General features: G+C 45.5%; 1 protein-coding gene across 2 annotated transcripts in view; it reads right to left on the bottom strand.

Moving 5' to 3' along the window:
• The window catches only part of TSPAN18 (tetraspanin 18), a 181136-nt gene extending 172981 nt beyond the window's left edge, over nucleotides 1-8155 (bottom strand). For both annotated transcript variants that reach the window (XM_026651236.2, XM_026651235.2), the window contains exon 1: nucleotides 8088-8155. The gene's annotated coding sequence lies outside the window, so the exon portion shown is untranslated. The remainder of the gene's footprint in view (nucleotides 1-8087) is intronic.
• Nucleotides 8156-19832: the final 11677 nt, after the last annotated feature.

Raw genomic sequence — 19832 nt, 5'->3', positions numbered from 1 at the left:
CCATGACCTGTAAGGGCCCAATTCTTTAACCACTGAAGTCAATGGCAAAATTCTCATTGACTTCACCTTAAGAACACTTTCTTTGCCGTCATTAACCACATTCTAACTGAACCTAAATGTGGCAGTCATTCTAGAGGCATCTCCTTCAAAGCCTGAACCAGGAGGCCCTCTCCCACACACTCTAAGTGAAGTGTTTAAATGAAATGTTAGCTGTTTTGATGGAAAAAGAACTGGGGCCAGACCCATTGGCTTGGTGGGTTCCACCCCCCTTCACTTCTGCCTCATTCTGGGGACCGACCGCCCCCCTGGCCCCCGGCCCCTTAGCAGGTGGCAGGTGAGTCTTGGAGAAGGGGGATCCAGCAACCAGGGAGGTGGGGGAGGAGAGCGAGTGATGGGGTGGGCGGGGAGGGAGAGTGAGTGGAGGTGGGGCCTTGTGTGGAAGAGGTGGAGCAGGAGTGTCTAGTTTTCAGCAATTAGAAAATTGGCAACCCTACTCTAAACAAGAGTTCAGATCACTCAACATTTTTGCAAGTGATCCTCAGGACATCAAAAGCTCAATGAGAACAAAAAGGAAAGCAGAAGAGGATATTTCACAGGTTTATGATGTGACTGGAATGCTGAGCTCTGCAGACAATAAAAAAAGACAAAGCTGAATGCTTTGGTTTCTTTGCTGCAATATTGGCTATAAACGGGATGTAACTGACCATGGGAAAGCAAAGGGCTGGACATCAGGAAAATTTCCTAGAACTAAGGTCACTATGCGAAAATGTGCTAATGGAAGGAGAGAAGTGGAGTCAATCAGCCAAGACAACACTTGGGGAAGTTTGGTACGGAACAAACCTGGTTGGAGAGAATGGGATAAACTGGATAGTCTACAATGTCTTTTTCATCTCTACATTTGCTATTTAGAACTAACTAAAAACTGAGGGAATGATTTTTAAGACAATCTTAATGTCTGTTTTTAACTGTTTCAATGATCTGAAACTCAAATAAAGAGTCCTACAAAAAGTGGAAACAAGGTCAATTACAAAGGATGAATATAAATGAACAACACAAGTATGCAGGGACAAAATTAGAAAGGGCAAGGTACAAAATGAGATTCAACTAGCTAGAGACATAAAGGGTAATAAGAAAACATTCTGCAAATACATCAGAAGCAAAAGGAAGACCAAGGACAGGGTAGGCCTATTACTCAATGTGGGGAGAAAAACAACAACAGAAAATGTGGAAAGTGCGGCAGTGCTAAATGACTTTTTTGTTTCAGTTTTCCCCAGAAAGTTTAGTAGCGATTGGAATCTAACATAGTGAATGCCAGTGAAAATGAGGTAGGATCAGAGGCTAAAATAGGGAAAGAACAAGTTAAAAATTACTTTGACAAGTTAGATGTCTTCAAGTCACCATGGCCTGATTAAATACATCCTGGAATATTCAAGATGCTGACTGAGGAGATATCTGAGCTATTAGCGATTATTTTTGAAAAGTCATGAAAGATGGGAGAGATTCCAGAGGACTACGCTACCAGACCCTACACTACCAGCACTCCCAGCTATCTTCGAGACACCACCGACTTCCTGAGGAAACTACAATGCATTGGTGTTCTTCCTGAAAACACCATCCTGGCCACCATGGATGTGTAAAGAAGCACTTTACACCAATATTCCACATGAGGATGGACTACAAGCTGTCAGGAACAGTACCCCTGACGAGGCCACAGCACGCCTGGTGGCTGAGCTTTGTGACTTTGTCCTCACCCACAACCACTTCAGATTTGGGGACAACTTATACCTTCAAGTCAGTGGCACTGCTATGGGTACCCGCATGGCCCCACAGTATGCCAACATTTTTATGGCTGACTTAGAACAACGTTTCCTCAGCTCTCGTCCCCTAGTGCCCCTCCTCTACTTGTGCTACATTGTTGACATCTTCATCATATGGACCCACGGAAAGGAGGCCCTTGAAGAATTCCACCTGGACTTCAACAATTTCCACCCCACCATCAACCTCAGCCTGGACCAGTCCACACAAGAGATCCACTTCCTGGACACTACAGTGCAAATAAGTGATGGTCACATAAACATCACCCTATACCGGAAACCTACTGACCGCTATACGTACCTAATGCCTCCAGCTTCCATCCAAGACACATCACACGATCCATTGTCTACAGCCAAGCCCTAAGATACAACCGAATTTGCTTCAACCCCTCAGACAGAGACAAACACCTACAAGATCTTTATCAAGCATTCGTAAAACTACAATACCCACCTGGGGAATTGAGGAAACAGATTGACAGAGCAAGACGGGTACCCAGAAATCACCTACTACAGGACAGGCCCAACAAGGACAATAACAGAACACCACTGGCCATCATATACCGCCCCCAGCTAAAACCTCTCCAGCGCATTATCCACGATCTACAACCTATCGTGGAAAATGATCCCTCACTCTCACAGACCTTGGGAGGCAGGCCAATCCTCGCTTACAGACAACCCCCCAACCTGAAGCAAATACTCACCAGCAACTACACACCACACCACAGAAACACCAACCCAGGAACCAATCCCTGTAGCAAACCTTGTTGCCTACTCTGTCCCCATATCTACTCTGGCGACACCATCAGAGGACCCAACCACATCAGCCACACCATCAAGGGCTCATTCACCTGCACATCCACTAATGTTATATATGCCATCATGTGCCAGCAATGCCCCTCTGCCATGTAGATTGGCCAAACAGGCCAGTCCCTCCGCAAAAGAATAAATGGACACAAATGGGACATCAGGAATGGTAACATACATAAGCCAGTAAGTGAACACTTCAATCTCCCTGGTCATTCTATTACAGATTTAAAAGTCACTATCATTGAACAAAAAAACTTCAGAAACAGACTTCAAAGAGAAACAGCAGAACTAAAATTCATTTGCAAATTTAACACCATTAATCTGGGCTTGAATAGGGACTGGGAATGGCTGGCTCATTACAGAAGCAGCTTTTCCTCTCCTGGAATTGACACCTCCTCATCTATTATTGGGAGTGGACTACATCCACCCTGATTGAGTTGGCCCTGTCAACACTGGTTCTCCACTTGCGAAGTAACTCCCTGCTCTCCATGTGTCAGTATATAATGCCTGCATCTGTAACTTTCACTCTATGCATCTGAAGAAGTGAGGTTTTTACCCACGAAAGCTTATGCCCAAATAAATCTGTTAGTCTTTAAGGTGCCACCAGACTCCTTGTTGTACTTGTGATGTATGTGTCTCAGGCCATCAGCCCTATGATGTGCCCCCATTTGGAAAATGTCTAGGAGAGTGACGTATGAGGAAAAGACAGGAGTCCGGAAGCTCTAGGAAACATTCTCTTTGCCTCATTCCTCATGCTTAGTACAAACTAACTTTTACCAATAAGTCTACCTTTATTTCAGACATTTCTTCTCAATCTGAAACTACATCTGGATGCCCTATTCGCAGTGGACAAGCACTGGCAGAGAGAGAAAGAGACCCCCATGAGAGAACAAGGGGATATTATTTGTCAGGAGAAATCCATAAAAATTGAGGGGTCAGCTTTCAGATGGCATTTGCTGAAATCCCCAAACTAAGAGCTTCATTAGGAACTACCCAGGATTAGCATAGAGTGCAGCCTGTGTCTACAAGGTCCAAGTGGACCTTAAGCCTGTATGCTCTCCGGGCAGGCTATGAGCTACATGCAAGGTATGGGAAACTGCACTGCATCATAGAACTCCAGGGGCAATACTTGGGCCACCCATCCATCCACATACAAGTCTCTCATCTCTGTAATAGGTGAACACCCTCTTTCAAGCCTTCCCTGAGGTAAGAGCTATGGCCCTACATCTACAGTAGCTGATGATCACAAAGCAGTTGTGTCTGTTTTCCTACGGCAGGTTGAGAAAAGACAGAACTAGAGGTAATTAAATAAAACAGAGGAACCAGATTATTTATTTTGAAGTAAAATGTGTCTTCTAGGAAGAAAGTCCTTTATTTGGGCAAATCTGTAAACTGTTTATCAGCTTAAACTCATTATCTTTCCATATGGTCTTAGCACTGTGGTCTTAAAAAAAAAACGGGCATTCACTAGCTGATGAAATGTCATCTGCTAGTATTTTTTTCAATGACATCAAATTAGGAACCTAGCCATAAGTGAAGGGCTACCATAAGGAAAGTCATAATATTTTAATTATGGAAGAATCCTACATAAGGCAGTGAGGGGGAGGAGGGAGAAAGGTGAAAGAAAAGCAAATTCATTCACAAAAAACAGAAAGCCATTTAACTCACTTTTCCATCTCTAGTATTTATTTATTTATTGGCAAGAGACTTCAAAATGTGTAAGAGAAGGCAAGGCTACCAATAATAAATGCACATCTAAGTATGGCACGCTCTGCTTTAAACACTTAACAGTACTCAACTTCAGATATATTAACTTAAGATAAAAGGGTGCTAGGATGAAAAATACTAAACTCTGGCAGCAGTAAGGACCCTGTAGCTTGTTCAGCCATAGCTCTGATAGAAATCCAAGATGCCAGCCCATTCTGATGCGTGAAGTGCAGTAAGTTGGCAAGCCTGAATGATGGAACTAGGTTACAGAAACATAAAATCAGCCACCATCATCTGTTAACAGGGACTAGCTCCATGAAATAAGGCAATTTTAAACCCTTCTCACTCCTCTATTGACATGCTATAGTTGAACATAAGCTAAAGTTATTGATTCTTCACAGTCACTATTAAGCCGGACCAAAGGTTCAACACAGGACATTAAACTTAACTGTCTGAACTGTCAACTTGGCTACTCCAAAGAGTAAGAAATTGAAGTCACAGTAACAGATGTTGCTCTGGTTTTATGAACTGCACTGTTATGCTTGGTTACAAATATTGTTTCTGTTCTTAAAAACCAACCTAAAATGCTGCATGTATGAAATAATGATTTGAATCAAACACCACATACACACCTTGGCAATGGAATTCAGGATAGCTCAGCATTTTCATAAGCACACAATTCCTGTTTCCCTTTCCCCACAGCTCCACCCCAAAAAGGATAATACAATTCAACTAGCCAAAAATGAGATCATCTAGGGATAGAGTTATTAGATGCTTTCAGCATAGAAAAAAATGCAAATTCCCAGATCCTACTTCTCCTTCCTGAAAAAAATCATCAGCCCCCTATTATCTCCCACTTTGGGAAATTAAGTTGCAGTGGATCTGTTTGAGGTTTTTTGGGAGGAGGGGGGTTTGTGGTCTTCTCATGATATTTTACTCTCACAAAGCTAGAAAATAAAGACCTTTTCTGTAAATCACAAAGGAAAAACTGGACTCTGTCATCTGAATCCATTCTATCCTGGTATCATTTCATGAATCTCCTGCAAGTACCTGCTATGTAAACTGAGAAATCCAATTCAAATAAACCTGTAAAGACCCAATGCTGCTCCCACTGACTTGTACAGGAATGGGTCTCAAAAATACATATTTTGTTTGGATCTGTACTTTCAGGGGTTATTTTTCCTCAGGTAATTGACAACAGTGGCTAACTCAGTAACATCTCCATATTCTTAGCACACAGCTCATGTTGCTAGATGATTCACTGCCTAGGCTCCCATTTGCAGAAAATGTGAGGCGGTTAACAGAAATTATAACTGGACTTTGCTGACAGTCTGGAATTTCTTGGAGAAATTAAAACAAATCTTTCTTTCCTTTTCCCACCCTCCTCTTATCTATTAAAAATAAAAAGAATTTAATTTTCTGGCAAATTGTCTTCTACAGTATTCCAGTGGCATCCAACAAAAATAGTACATTGGCGGCAATAAACAACAGAAATATTAACTGCCTTCAAGGGTTTGTCACACATTTAAATAATTTTATCAACTGTGCAAAAGTACTCCAGAGAAAGTGGCAGAGAAAGAAGCAGCTGTGAGAATAATATATGTTTTAAAATAAAGAATAAGAAAAACACCTACTTGTTCTAATGCTAGATTTTTTCAGTCACATAATTTGTATACTTTTAGGGCAAAGAAAGAAAACAAACTGTTTTCTTCTGAAAATGTTAAATGACCCCTTAACCAGAAAAGACTGTAAAATACATTGTGCCACATTCTGTTACACTGGTATAAAGCTGTAGTAATTCCACTCACTTCAGTGAATTTACCCTGGATTTATATTGGTGAAACTGAGCTCAGAATCTGGCATTATCTAGCACTCAGAATTATCTGACAAGCCACTTGACATTCTACAATACACTTCCATTGACCCTCCTTGGTAGTCTATTTAGACGATTAAGTGAAATACATTGCTAGAGAATTCATTCCATTAATAATACTATGTGTTTAAATGTTCTCTTACGCTATAAATATATGCTATATACAGTCACATCTCACTAATGACAGGGAAAAGCACTGCAAAGGACTAATTGTTATTAATTACCAAGCAAGCAACATTTAAAAAGCAAGGATGATGCATCACAAAATGTCAGTTCATTTATTGTGGCAATTGTAGTTAACTTTTTTTGTGATAAAACTTCATACTATAGTAGCAAATACCCTGCTGTGCACATTGGTAACATCAGACTTCACTAAAAGCATTCTTTCTGCAATTAGATATTAGATTTTCTTTTTTTGAAAGGCTGCCTTTAAATTATGGTTTGAGGATTAGCAAAATTTGAATTAAACAGTTCCTACTGTACTGAAGTCAGAAATCTGGGCAACACTGACACTTGGATCGTCAGAAACTTCATGTGTTAGCATGACCAGAAATATATGAATAAGTAACAGAATGTTCCAATCTCTTTGTAACTCTTGAGAGAAAAACGCGTTCAGCAATTCCTCTCGGCGGTAACAGGATTCACGAAGCAAAAGCACACGCAGAGATGTTAAAGGTAGCAACCCATGTCCATACCCAGCTTGAAGAACAGACAATAGGGCCAAATTCAGCTAATATGAATGTGGCCCCGCCTGTCTTGGTACACAAGAGTTCCCCCACAGGGAACCTGAGCTTGGAAAGAGGTGTTACCATCACCTTTCTGTTGTTACTGTCAGACATGGGAAGGAAACAGATGGGCAACTGCAAGGGAGGCACCTCTGGCCCTTCAACCTCAGGAAACTGACAAGTCCCTGCAGCCCAGCATCCAACGCACAGGCACCTTCTTCTCTCTCCTCTGCCGGGGCAAAGGGGGAGATGAGCCCAAGGAACACCCCCCTCTGCCTCTGGGGTAAAGGAGATAGCACATCACTCCTGTCTGCCTTTCCCGGTTCCTCTCACCCATCCCAGGCTGTAGCCACCCGAGTGACCCTAGGGCAACCTCCTTCCCAGCTGGGGTTGGATTTGTTCCCTTGTCCCGAGGCAAAAAGAGGGCGCGGGGAGGCACAAAGGAAACCCTGGAAACGTCCGAGACAGCAGCATCCCTGGGCTGGGGGAGACAGCAGCACCCGGGGGGGTGAGGATTACGCAGCAAGCCGCGAGGGGAGGGGGATGTATTGAATGAAAAAGGACCTCAGCGAGGGACGAAGGGCGCCCCAGTGGGGGATGCTGAATGGAGCAAGGAGGAGCAGGAGCAAGGAGGAGCAGCCCTGGTGTCTATTGACTGGAGCAGGACCCCGGGAACGGTGAGCGTAAACTGGGGCAGGACAGAGGGAAGGAGAGGCGCTCGGGGGAGGGGGGGGGGGGGGGGGGGGGGGGGGGGGGGCCGGGGGGGGGCGGGGGGGGGGGGGGGGGGGGGAGGATGGAGGGAGTGACTGGGACAGGACGGAGGGAGGGCAGCCACGCTCAGGGGGTGTGCGGTGACTGGGGTAGGCTGGGGGGGGAGCCGCGTTGTGACTGAGGCAGGACGGGGGGCGGGGCGGGGAGGGGTGGTGTGGGGGGGACTAGGGCAGGCCGTGGGGGGATCCAGGGGTGTGGGGTGACTAGGGCGGGGCAGGGGGGAGGAGGGCCGCGCTCTGGGGCTGTAGGGGTGACTAGTGCAGGCTGAGGGGGGTGTCCGGGGGTGATACGGACAGGACGGGGGGAGCTCGGAGGTGTGGGGTGACTAGGGCAGGACGGGGGTCACACCCCGGGGACCGGCAGGACCGTGCGAACCGGGGACGCCCTTACCGTCCGGCAGCCGAGGCAACTTTTCGAAGAGCTGGAGGCGGCGGCGGCGGCCGCCGGCTCACAAGTTGCAGCTGGGGCTCTCGGGAGGCGCTGAGCTCCGACCGCCCGGGCTGCTGCAAGAAGCGCCTCTGGACTCCGTTCAGTTGCAGCCGCTCGGCTCTGACTCGCTGTGCGGATCCCGTGCCCAGCAACCTGGGAGAGCTAGAGTCGCCAGCTGCAGCCAGCTCCACCTCCCCGCCAGAGCCCCCTCCCCTCCGCTTCCCGGCTCTCTTTCTTCTTCCCTTCATCGCATTGTTCCCTAAGCCCCGCACTGTGCAGACACGTCTCTCACCTTCTCCTTGGGTTCATTATTCCTTCATCTTCCTGCTCGGTGTTTCGCCTCCCTCCGTGGCAAACCAGTTGCTTCCCTTCGGTGATCTCCTAAGTTTCTTTTCTTCTCCGATCTCAAGTTTTTCTACCCCCCCCCCCCCGAGAACTTTATCGAGTCCTCCCAACCCACCTGTCTGCAGGGTCCCAACCTCAGGGTAAATTAAGGCTACTCCCCACCCCAGAATCCCAACAGGGAAAATGTAGTGAACACATCTTGGGATGGGGCATCAGGTTCACACAACGGGCTTTACTGAAGCTCCAGTCTCCTTTCTTCGCGCTACACACCTTGGGGTATGAAAGACTGCCACAAAGGTGGGAGGAGAAAGCGTCCTAGGCGACTAATTTCATCCCTAATGTAACTGCCCCTGAAGTCAGTTAAGTTACACTAGGTAACTCACTGGTGCTGGAACCCAGTGCTAATTGTGCATATATTAGAACTCTGCTTATAGGCGTCATGTTCCCGAGTGGTCCATAAAATCCTGTTACATCATAAAACAACATGCCATGCAGCTTGGGAGTCAAACCCAAAGTCAAGAGTAATGGGGTTATAAATTAGGGGTCAGGAAGTGGGTGCAGTTGCTGTAATTCCAGAGACGGTACAGATGGGGGGGGGGGGAGGTGTAGCAGGATTTCTTATCTCAGCACACTGTGACAGGCCTCCTTCACTCCAACATCAATCATTAATTTTTTGGTTTACAGTAGATGGCAGAAGTCCCTATCAGAGTCCCATTGTCCTCACATAAAATAAGACGGATACTGGCCCAAAGAATTTGCAATATGAAGTCCTGATCCTGCACATTGTCTGATACCGGCAAGCCCCCCTGTTCACCCCATTTACTTCCATAGGGCTCTATACAGGCAAGGGGGTCCAGGCTTTCAGAGCTAAGAGGGACAAGATGCAATAGAAAAGTGTAAAAACACAATGGAGAGAGAATAGGAAGACAAGTACGTCTGGAACACAGCACCACGTATGTGTGTAGAATGTAGAAGCTTGACCGGTTGCTGGGTTTTTTTTATGTTGTCTTTTTTCTAATGTGTGTGTACACACACAATTTAACAAATAGGGCCCCCCAATCTACTGCTAGCTAATTGTAGAGCAAGACTACAAAACTGCATCAGCACATTTTTGTTTTTCTCTTTATTATACTTATCTTGGTTCTGCTATTAAATTATTTCAAGCATCCCACATTTTCTTATATTTTGACCTATGGTTTTCCATTTGTATTTTGCTGTGATACAAACAAACTGTCTCACCCTAAATGTGGTTCTAATAATCTTCTTCACAGGCCAGACACCCTTCCAGCCTGGGTCCAGTTCTTTCCCCCTGTTCAGTCTTAGGGTGCATATGTTAAGCATGTAGTTTTCCAGGATGAGAGCTTGTACTACAGATCATGGATTTTTCGGTCCAAGATCACATTCATGTTCTCCCCAATACATCCTCATTTTAAACAATTCCACTTTATGTAGACAATCTTCCCTTCTTCTTTAGGGAGGTCCTCAGCACATTGCAGCACATCCTACAGACATCATAGTTTGGAAATTACTTTGGAAAAGTGTATAAGCAGAAGCTGGATTTGTATCCTGATTCTGGGGGCCCCATTATTCAAATGCACTAAATTAAATGTAACCTCAGTTTTCAGAATCTTGTATGTACTCACATAGACATAATGACCCTTTTAGCATACAATTTGGGGGGCAATTACTGAAACATAAGCTCCCAGAGTTTAGAGACTTGAAAAATGTTTCCTCTGTCCTAAAGTTATTGGTTGTGACTCCAGTTAGGGCTGAGCTGAGTTTTGCACTTAAAACAGGGTTTCAACCTTTGTTATGTATGAAGAATACAATGCATCCTCTGCAGACTTAAACCAAGCCTTCAATAAAACCAGTTTTACCAGGTATAATTAAATATGCATCAGGGACATTTTGCCTGTTTTTGTTATTACAAATGTAGGTGATTTATCAGTCATCTAAAATTTCTCACAAGGAAATAAAGTTGGATGGTTTTGAATCCATCCCAGCACAAACCACTCAAACAGCCTTCTGAAGGCTACCACAATCTGATCAAAAGCCCTTGAAGTGTGTAGAGCCACAGTGCTCCCAGCAATTGAATGAACTTCTCCCGCAACACTCCACTATAGAGCAGTTTATCTATTCTGAATAACCTCTCCATTGTCTAGCTGATTAATTTCAATTTTTCAAACAAATTGCAATGATAGGACTCCAAAAATAAAATGGACAGATTCATCTGGGTAACTCCATTGACTTCAGTGGTGTTATATGAGGGATGACTTTGAGCTCATGTGTAATTCAGTGCTCACAAACCATTTCCTGTGTGTGCTTCCTGTCAATTCCCCACTTCTCACATCTCACCTTCTCCTCTGCCTCTTTTCCCTATTCCTATTCCCCCATCTGTCTCCCCCTCTGCTTTTTTCTGCCCCTCTTCTCCCCCACTTCCTGTGCCTCCAGGCTTCTCTCTCTCCTCCTATTTCCTCTCATTATTTCCATAGTCTTCTCTAATTTGCATTAAAAGCATGAGAAGAAAAGACCCAACTCCAGTCCAGTTTGTTTGTGGTTCCAGGTACTGACCGTGTACCGAGCACAGCTCAATGCCTCTAGGCCAATAAGCAGAAGGAAGCAGCCAGGCTTCTGCTTGCTGGAACTTGACTATTAGTCTTTTGTCCAGACTGCTCCTGGAACTTGCTTCAGCTACCTTGCTCAGTGGTATTGCACATTATTCTTAACTGTATCATGAATTTATGACACTTTAGAGAACATACAACAAACAAAATCTCTGCTTCAAAAAGCTTCCCACAAACTTTTCAGATTTGATCCTCTAAAGTTGGGCACCTAAATAAGTGACCTGATTTTCCAAGGTGGTGAGTCCCTTCAGCTCTGATAGAAGCTATGTCAATCAGTATTGTACATCATTTACCATCACTCTGCTTTCCCAGGGCCTCTCCCATAAGGCTCTGGGAAAGTGACACAAGGGACAGATGATATACTGGTAGCAGGGGGTTTGTTCAGACGTCATCATTAAATTCATAATTAAAACTCTGCCAGTGTGTGTTCCATCCCTTGCTCTGTTTCCCCAGGGTCAGATGGAGAGACTGTGAAGCTGGAAAACTCATAGCCTTTTTTCTTTATTTTTTGTCTATGGCATAATTCCTATTTTTACTTCTGAAGACAATTGACTCTATGAAGAATACTCAGATACAAACAGACATTACGGTTTTGCTAAACAAGTTTCTTCCTCCCCTTCCTTCCCACTCTTTTTGAAGCTGTGATATGAAACAGAAGAACTCCCAGGAACCCCTAGAACCAAAACTCCAGAAACAAGGACTGAATGAATCCTTGGACTCAATTCAGAAGAAGAAAACTCTTTTAAGAGAGCAGTGTAATAATTTCAACACTCTCTACTGAAAGGATACTCTCAGAATAAAATGTATTTCTTAAAAACTATGACCATATCAATATAATTAACAATACCTCATGCTGTATATCATTAAAGTGAAAAAAATTAAAAACTATTTTTCCCTTTGCCATTTCTGCTGCTTGCCATTTATTTTCCTAAAATGGAGCGAGAGCAAAAAAACCAGGATTTCAAACAGCATTGCCCTTTGAAAAAGTTCCTCTCGAGATCCACATCTGAAGTTTGCAGCTCAGGCTCATCAATACTTGTTGCACTTGCTAGGCTTGGAAACTGTAATTCAACTGCTCAGTTTCCCTTCCCATTTTCCCTTATTATTTACAATCAAGACTGGGAACCCATTGTGCAAACACATAGTACAATAGTTAACAATCTTATCTAAGATGAAAGACAGAGTGGGAGAAACGAAGTATTATGTGATCCCCATTTAACAGATGGGAAACAGACAGAGATCTGCAAAGCCCAGATCTAAGTCCCAGATCTACAAACATATTTAGGTACCTAATTCCCACTGATTTCAGTGATTTGCTCAAGTTCGCAAAAAGTCTGTGGCAGATCCAGGAAGTGAACTAAGATCTGAATCCCAGCCAAATACCTTATTCCTAAGGCCTTACTTCATTTGCGATAATGCGGAAATTGCAGATGCCACAATACTAGGCTTCCACCACAATTTTGATTTTAATTAGCTTACTTTGCACGGTCCACAATTTTGCATACATTTTGTGGTTTACAACACATGCTTTTTCCCCATTAGTACATTAAACAATCTTGGAGAGTTTTGGGATTCACCTGCAGTTCTACAGTGTTTTCCAGAGTTAGCAGAGACAGCAAAGTGGTCACTATCGATCTTGTTGAATTCTGTGGATGCCAATCCTGCAGTATCTCAGTATGGACGAGTATCCACAAAGCAAAAACAGGACATGAAGGAGACCACTGTAGCAAAGTGTACTGCACATTGAATGCATGTCAAATGCAAATGGCTAAAGTGACTGAACTTGATTTCAACAGCAAGTGTGTTAAGATGTTTAGTCTTCTGAATTTTATATTGTACCAGTCACTTTTTTTTAAATGAATGTAATATAGTTGAACCAAATTGTCTGGTTATCGAAAAAATTAGCAGGCATAACATAACAGTTGAGCGTTTATATTGTTCCAGCAAATTTTTTCTTAAACAAATAGGTCTACTCTGGCTTTTCAAAATTACTGCTATTAATAAAGGTCCATTATTACTTTTCCGCAATTTTCCATGTCTTGTCCACAACTCATCCGCAATTATTTGAAGATCATCCCGCGATACAGGTAGGGCCTTACTTATTCACTAGAACATCCTTCCTCTCACTTTATGATGCTTCGCTGCAGTTGCATTGGGCTTCCTAATACAGAAGAAGGTGTAAATACTTTTTAAAAACTCTTTTTAAGATGACATTTAAAATCCTGAAATGTCTATTCTCATAAGATTTAGTAAAATACTTTCCTCCCTTTAAAAAAATAAACAAACACACAAACAGCTTTGGGGATTACTGTTCCTTGAGAAACTCCCATTAAATAGCACTTTATTGGACTATTGGAGTTTTTCATGGTTTCTCTTGCTAGGAACTACACAGAGGGAAAGCACTGTTACCTATAGAGAAAGCAATAAATGCTGGGGTGAGGGAGAGATAGTTGAAAACTTCACTTCTGACAGCAGCAGTTAGACTGTCACCCAGTAACTTCTATCAACATAGCCAATTGTGCTGAGATAACTTGTTAAACATCTGCTGAGAACATATGGAACCCTCCGGGGGGAGGCAACTTGACACCATCCAACCATGTATTTCACCTCCCACTCACTCCCACCAAAGAACCAGTCAAAACGAATGACCTCAGGAGTCCTATGTTCCAAGGAAGCCCTGACCATACAGGAGGTAATAGCTTCCCAAGAGCCAGGCTGGAAAAGTGTCCCATCTAGGCACTTTCTTCTGTAGCAACTAAAGCATGCACTGAGTATGAGTGGAGGAGATGAGGAAAGTGGCAGGTTGTTCAAACTCACTCAAACATCACAACACCTATTTATCTATCTATGTTCTTATGCCAAATGGAGTTGCTGATTGTCATCTGGCCAACAAAGCTATATGTTCACAGGATTCCTTAGTCTGCAAGGAGCTTCAGCATCCCGTAATATTATGCTGCATAAAGTGTCCCATTAAAAATACTCTGCTGCCTTGCACTTTGTGTAATCACTCACAGCTGTGAAAAATGAAAACAAGTCAGCTGTAAAATACATCAACCAGTGTAAGTGAATGGAGGATTGTGATTTATACCCCCTTTGCACAGATGTAAATGATAGCACAAGGAGCAACATGGGAAAATCTGGCCCAGAACATTGTGAAGTTGTGTTGCAGCCTAACCAACACACTATATGCAAATACCTCCCAGAGTTTTTCCATGTTCAAAATCAAGATGATCCAGATCTGGGCCCAGCTTTTGAGGTCTGAATCCACCTCCAGGGACAGTGCTGCTAGTGGAGTTGTAACACTGCCACAGCCCAACACAATTGACATGATTCAACACTACTTTGCAGCATACAAACCTCCTGGACCTTAGTAAAACTGCAGAAGCTCAATTGCTTTTTCTTTGATCTCAAAGGCCCTTAAAATGCCCTATGTACATAGTAAGTTCTGCTTTTATGGTTACAAAAGAGTGTCTTCCATGTCCTTAGGGCACATACTTTGGAAAATGAAGCTGTTTGGTTCTGGCACTGTGGCATGAATGAGGATACACACTTGTCCTGTGCTTTGAAGTCAATTTACAATGGACTATATGAAGTTTTGTTATTTTTAAAGTTGTGTTACTAATAAGTTAGCATTCTCAGTGAATCCTATATACCTGCTATCACTTAACCAATGTCCCTGCAAAGTAGGTGGTATTGCCCCATTTTTATAGTTGGGTGAACTGAAACCCGGGTGTGTGAAGTGACTGGCCCAAGCTACAGAAAGAGTCAGTGTCAGGTTTAGAACTCAGGAGCTCCTGCCTTCCATGCCTATGGTCAGGCTACAAGAGTATTTCTCCCTCTTACTAATGTTAAGAATATGAGGCTTGCTTTGCTAGCTGAACATCAGTGAGTTGTAGTGACTGGTATATCAATAGGTTTTGTTTAGTCAGGAGAAGTGGATTCATATAGGCTAGCGCACAATACAGATTTGAGCCCTACAGATCCTCTTATCTGATCAACACTTGCTGTGAATGCTTAACTACATTGTAAGTTACGAGACACTTTTTCATATCAGGAAGAGATAGATGCATTCAGGGCTGGCTCTAGCTTTTTTGCCGCCCCAGGCAAAAAAAAAAAAAAGGCGGACGGCCCCCCAAGAAAAAAAAAAAAAAAACCCGGCAGCCACAGGGAGCGCATGGAGGGCGGTCAAGGCGGCTTGCAGCGGGGTGAAGGGCGGCACCCGCCCACTCCCTCCGCCCGTGAGCAGCCAGGCGCTGCACCCGCTTGCAGCCGGGCAAGAGGGGCTCCCCCCTCCGGCCTTGGGGTGCCTCTCCCGGCCGGGAAGGCTCCAAGGGGGCCGACACAGGCAGCACTGGCTGGGGTCTGCGACCTCCGTGTGGGGCCGGCTTTGCAGCGGGGCTCGGCGCAGTGCAAACGGCACCGGGATCAGTGGGGCCTGTCCCTCCGCTGCCCGCCGGGCCGCCACAGAACCCTCCCTCCCTCCTTCCGGTGCCCGCCGGGCCGCCGCAGAACCCTCCCTCCTTCCGGTGCCTGGGGCTGCAGGAGGTGCTGGCTCAGCCGCTCCTTTAAAGGCGGCTCGGCCAGGCCGGGCTCAGAGCGGTGCGGGAGGCAGAGGCCGGTGCAGGCGGCGGTCGGTGGCGCGTCCCGGGGAGCCCAGCGGCACGATGAGCAGCGGGGATCACTACTTCCTGCCCCCCGGGTCGGGGTCCCTGCCCCTTCAGGGCTGGGCTGGCCGCCCCAAGATTGGCCGGAATGCCGCCCCTTACAACGTGCCGCCCCAGGCACGTGCTTTCTCGTCTGGTGCCTGGAGCCGGCCCTGGATGCATTGAGGGCTAGAGCCAACTTCATCCCCTGTGTAACTCCACTGATTTCAATGAAGTAATGCCAGAGATACATTTAGCTTTTCGTTCCTATCTGGCATAAAAGTACAGTTCACACTCATCACTAAAGATACAAAGCAAGAGAAAAAAAAACTGTCTTCCTGCCTCTCACTTTCTCTGAGACATCCTCAGAATAGGATCAGAGCAGTTTTAGATTATAGTGGGTGAACCTCAAAGATTCCGATGTTCTATTCTCATACACACCCCTAAGTATGTTTGCTTCTCCGGTCCTTCTCCGAACTATGAAATGGTTTAGTGTACCAATCACTTCCAGGGGTAGTCAATTATTTTTTGCCAAGGTCCAAATTTCTTGTTCAAGATATAGTCAAAGTCCAGACTCCAGAGAAAATAATTTTAAAAAACCCCATCAATAACAATAATCATAAGTTATCAAAAAGATTTCAGGGTCCGTTCAAAAGTATTTGGTGGTCACGATTTGGCCTGTGGTCTGCCTATTGACTACTCCTGATGGGAGCATGTCACGGGCTTTCTGGCAGGGAAATCCCGGGGCTTCCTGCTTCCAGTCTTGCTGGAAACAACCACCCCCACCCCCGGCAGACTTTCATGGCATATTTTGGCAGTTGAGCTTCTGGCCCTGGCCTGAATGAGGACACAGAGGTTGTTGTGAAAATATACAAAGGTTCAGTCAAGTAACAAGCAAAAAATTTGGAAGGGGGTGGAAATTCTATCCAAACCACTTTTCCAACCCTAATGCAGCCTCAATCACTCTTGCATAATTTAGGACAGAGGGAAATAATGTGATAGTCTCCTTGATTACCTCATCCCCTCCCTTATTCTTTTCTGTCTCTGAGGGTATGTCTTCACTACCAACGTTAAAGTGCTGCTGCAGAAGCGCGTCAATGTGGCAGTGTAGTTGCGGCACTAGCACTGGGAGAGAGCTCTCCCAGAGCTGTAAAAAAACCCACCTCCATGAGGGGAATTGCTACCAGCGCTGGTGCACTGTCTACACTGCCACTTTACAGCCCTGAAACTTGCAGCGCTCCGGGGGGGTGTTTTTTCACACCCCTGAGTGAGAAAGTTTCAGGGCTGTAAAGTGGCAATGTAGACAAGGCCTAAGTCACTCTGTAGGCTCTCCTTTTCTCCTGCTTTGTGTGCATGTCTCTCACACGACCTCTCTCTCACCTGCTTTCTCCTCTCTCTTCCTCATGCTGTGACTGTCACTTTCTCACTCCCTTTTTGTGGCTCGCTCTCTCTCTCCCCCTTTTCTCTGACTTTTTCTCCCCATGACTCATTCCCCTCCCCCATATCCCTCTGTGACTCTCTTTCTCTCACTCTCTTTTCAGTCATTCTCTCATTCTCTACCTCACTCACTCACCACGCTCCATTGTCACAGCTCGGAACATGAAGTGCTGAACATAGTGGCCTGGGGGGGGGATGACCAGTAGCATGGGAGCAGAGCTGGGGACGCTCCTTTCCAGGAAGCAGACAAGGGAGGAAAGAATATCAGGAGCCCTTCCATACAAATGGCTAATAATGTTTTTTCCTCCCGACATGCATCTGGGCCCTGAAGCACTGAGCTCAGACCTGCACAGTGCCCCAGGCTACACTCCTCTCAGGGACACTAAGCACACACCTGGCCTTCGGATGGGCAGCTCCAGGGGATGCTGTCACTGCCCTCCATGTGTCCCTTTCATTCATACGGTTGTCTAGTTGCCATGGTTACCTTTTGCTTTCATCTGGAAACCATATCATCATCCAGTGCTCCTGTGGATTCAAAACTAACCAGGGCCCTACGGGCGGGAACCAAGTAGATGCAGTGATCAGAGGCCAAGTTGGGGGAAGTCTAGCAAACTCCTCCTCTCCCTGCTGCTGTGGAGAGCATAGACCATTACACTGCACTGATGTCAGAGTTCATGGGTCTTTCCCTCTTCCCTCTCTCACACACTCACATCTGCCCAGGGGCTTATTCCACAGGTGTCCATGACGTACCCAAGATCTGATCATAGGGCTGAGGGGGAGCAAAGCTCCATCCAGGGCACCAGGAATGAGGGAAGCAGAGCCCCATTTCCATTTGGGATACCACTGTGACGTGTCATTCCATATTCTTTATGAAAATATGTTTATGATGTGAATATGACACAACAGATATACTTTATGCAAGATGGCTGACATGAGATATCATTGGAAAGGTTATGATTTACTGAATGCGATTATCCTATGTGTATGCCTGTGTCATTTCTGTATCTGAAATTGACTATGTATATGTATTTCAACTATGCTAATTTGGGTGACGCCCACTGCTAACACTTCAGGTATAACAGCCAGACAGGGCTGATGGCCCATCAACAAGGACAATGGACTGTGAAAAGCGTGGCCTTCCTGTGGACTCTCCATACGGCCCCCGACTCATGGACACTGTGATACTACAGAGTCAGGTGGTCTTGTCACCTGATACTAAAACATTACCTGGGACTTCTTGTAACTTTCCACTGTAAGGGAAGAGGCGTCAAACTAGGGAAACAAAGGACTCCCACTTTATGCTAATCCTGTTTAAGGGTGGGGAGTGAGGTAATCCAGGTCATCAGTTCTCCTCTGCTACCCCGCCCAAGATGACTGCTGGAAACAACTAAGACTGAACAGGGGGAAAGAACTGGACCCAGTCTGGAAGGGCATCTGGCCTATGAAGAAGATTATTAGAACCACATTTAGGGTGAAAACGTACATGTAACCAGTTTCTTTAGTGTATTAAGCTTAGTTTGCGTGCTCTGTTTTATTTTCTTAGTAATCTGCCTTGTTCTGTCTGCTACTTCCTTAACTACTTAAAATACACCTGTTATAGTTAATACATTTATTTCTGGTTTATAATATAACCCAGTTTATGTGATTTCTAACTGGGGCGGGGGAGAAGTTGTATACACCCTCCTCCACATTGAAGGAAGAGGCAAATTTCAGATCATTTTGGGTTTGTATTCCAAGAGGGGAGGAGGTGGACATCTGGGGGCTGTGGCAAGCCCCTTAAGCTGAGCCTTCGCAGAGCAGATCTCTGTCTCTCTGTGCAGCTGGCTGTGGCTCAGCCTGTGTGCTTTCCTGGAAAAGGCTGGGGAGCCTAGCCCAGCAAGACCAGCTAAAAGGGGGCCCAGGTTGGCAGAATAGTCTGACTCAGTGGTGTCCCAGCACACCAGGTGACATCCCCGGAGGTCCAGCCCGTCACAACCACCACAAGGGTGTTTTCATTTTTAAACAAGAAGGTGGATGGGATGGAATGCAGATGGGAACATGGCTGTAGTGGCAGGGACTAAGGGGCAGTGAAGGCCTTCCAGTGTGGCAGGATAGGAGGAGATGAAGAAGCTGGGGCCTACTAGAAGAGTCTCACATTTCCCATCAGCAGCTATTTCCACTATGCTTGTTTCTCTCCTGCCTGCCGGGGAGAACAGGTATGGCAAGGAGGGATGAGGACAGACAGGCAAGGCCTCACTCTTTAACCTGACAAAATGAGCGCAAATGCCTCTGGCACAAGCAGAAGCACATTAGAGGATGGAAATGGGAACTCTGGCATCCCTGGAAGCCAGACACTGAAATGAAAACAAAGCAATAGGAGCTGAGAAGCCCCCAGTGTTGACAGAGAAGGTGGTCCCCTTCTATTTGGGCTTCACCATGTTCCAGGGCAATAACCAGCCAAAGAAAGATGAGACTCCCCAAACCAAGGCCCTGTGCCACAGGCCAAGAGCAGCCTCCCTTCACCGGAGCCAACGGCTTCACTAATGTGCAGTGTGCATGAGTCACTAAAGACTCTTCACCCTTCATCAGAAAGAGGAGCAGAGCTCTATGCAGTGGGGCCTGCAGAGGCAGAGGGGAGGCGAGCCATTAAGACCAAAGCCTAATGGCCCCTTGCGTGA

This window comes from Terrapene carolina, unplaced genomic scaffold, assembly GCF_002925995.2.
Source record: "Terrapene carolina triunguis isolate 2854851 unplaced genomic scaffold, T_m_triunguis-2.0 Scaffold96, whole genome shotgun sequence".
Taxonomy (NCBI): Eukaryota; Metazoa; Chordata; order Testudines; family Emydidae; genus Terrapene; species Terrapene triunguis.
The sequence above is the reverse complement of the archived record's forward strand: the minus strand, read 5'-3'. Positions and strand labels throughout refer to the sequence as shown.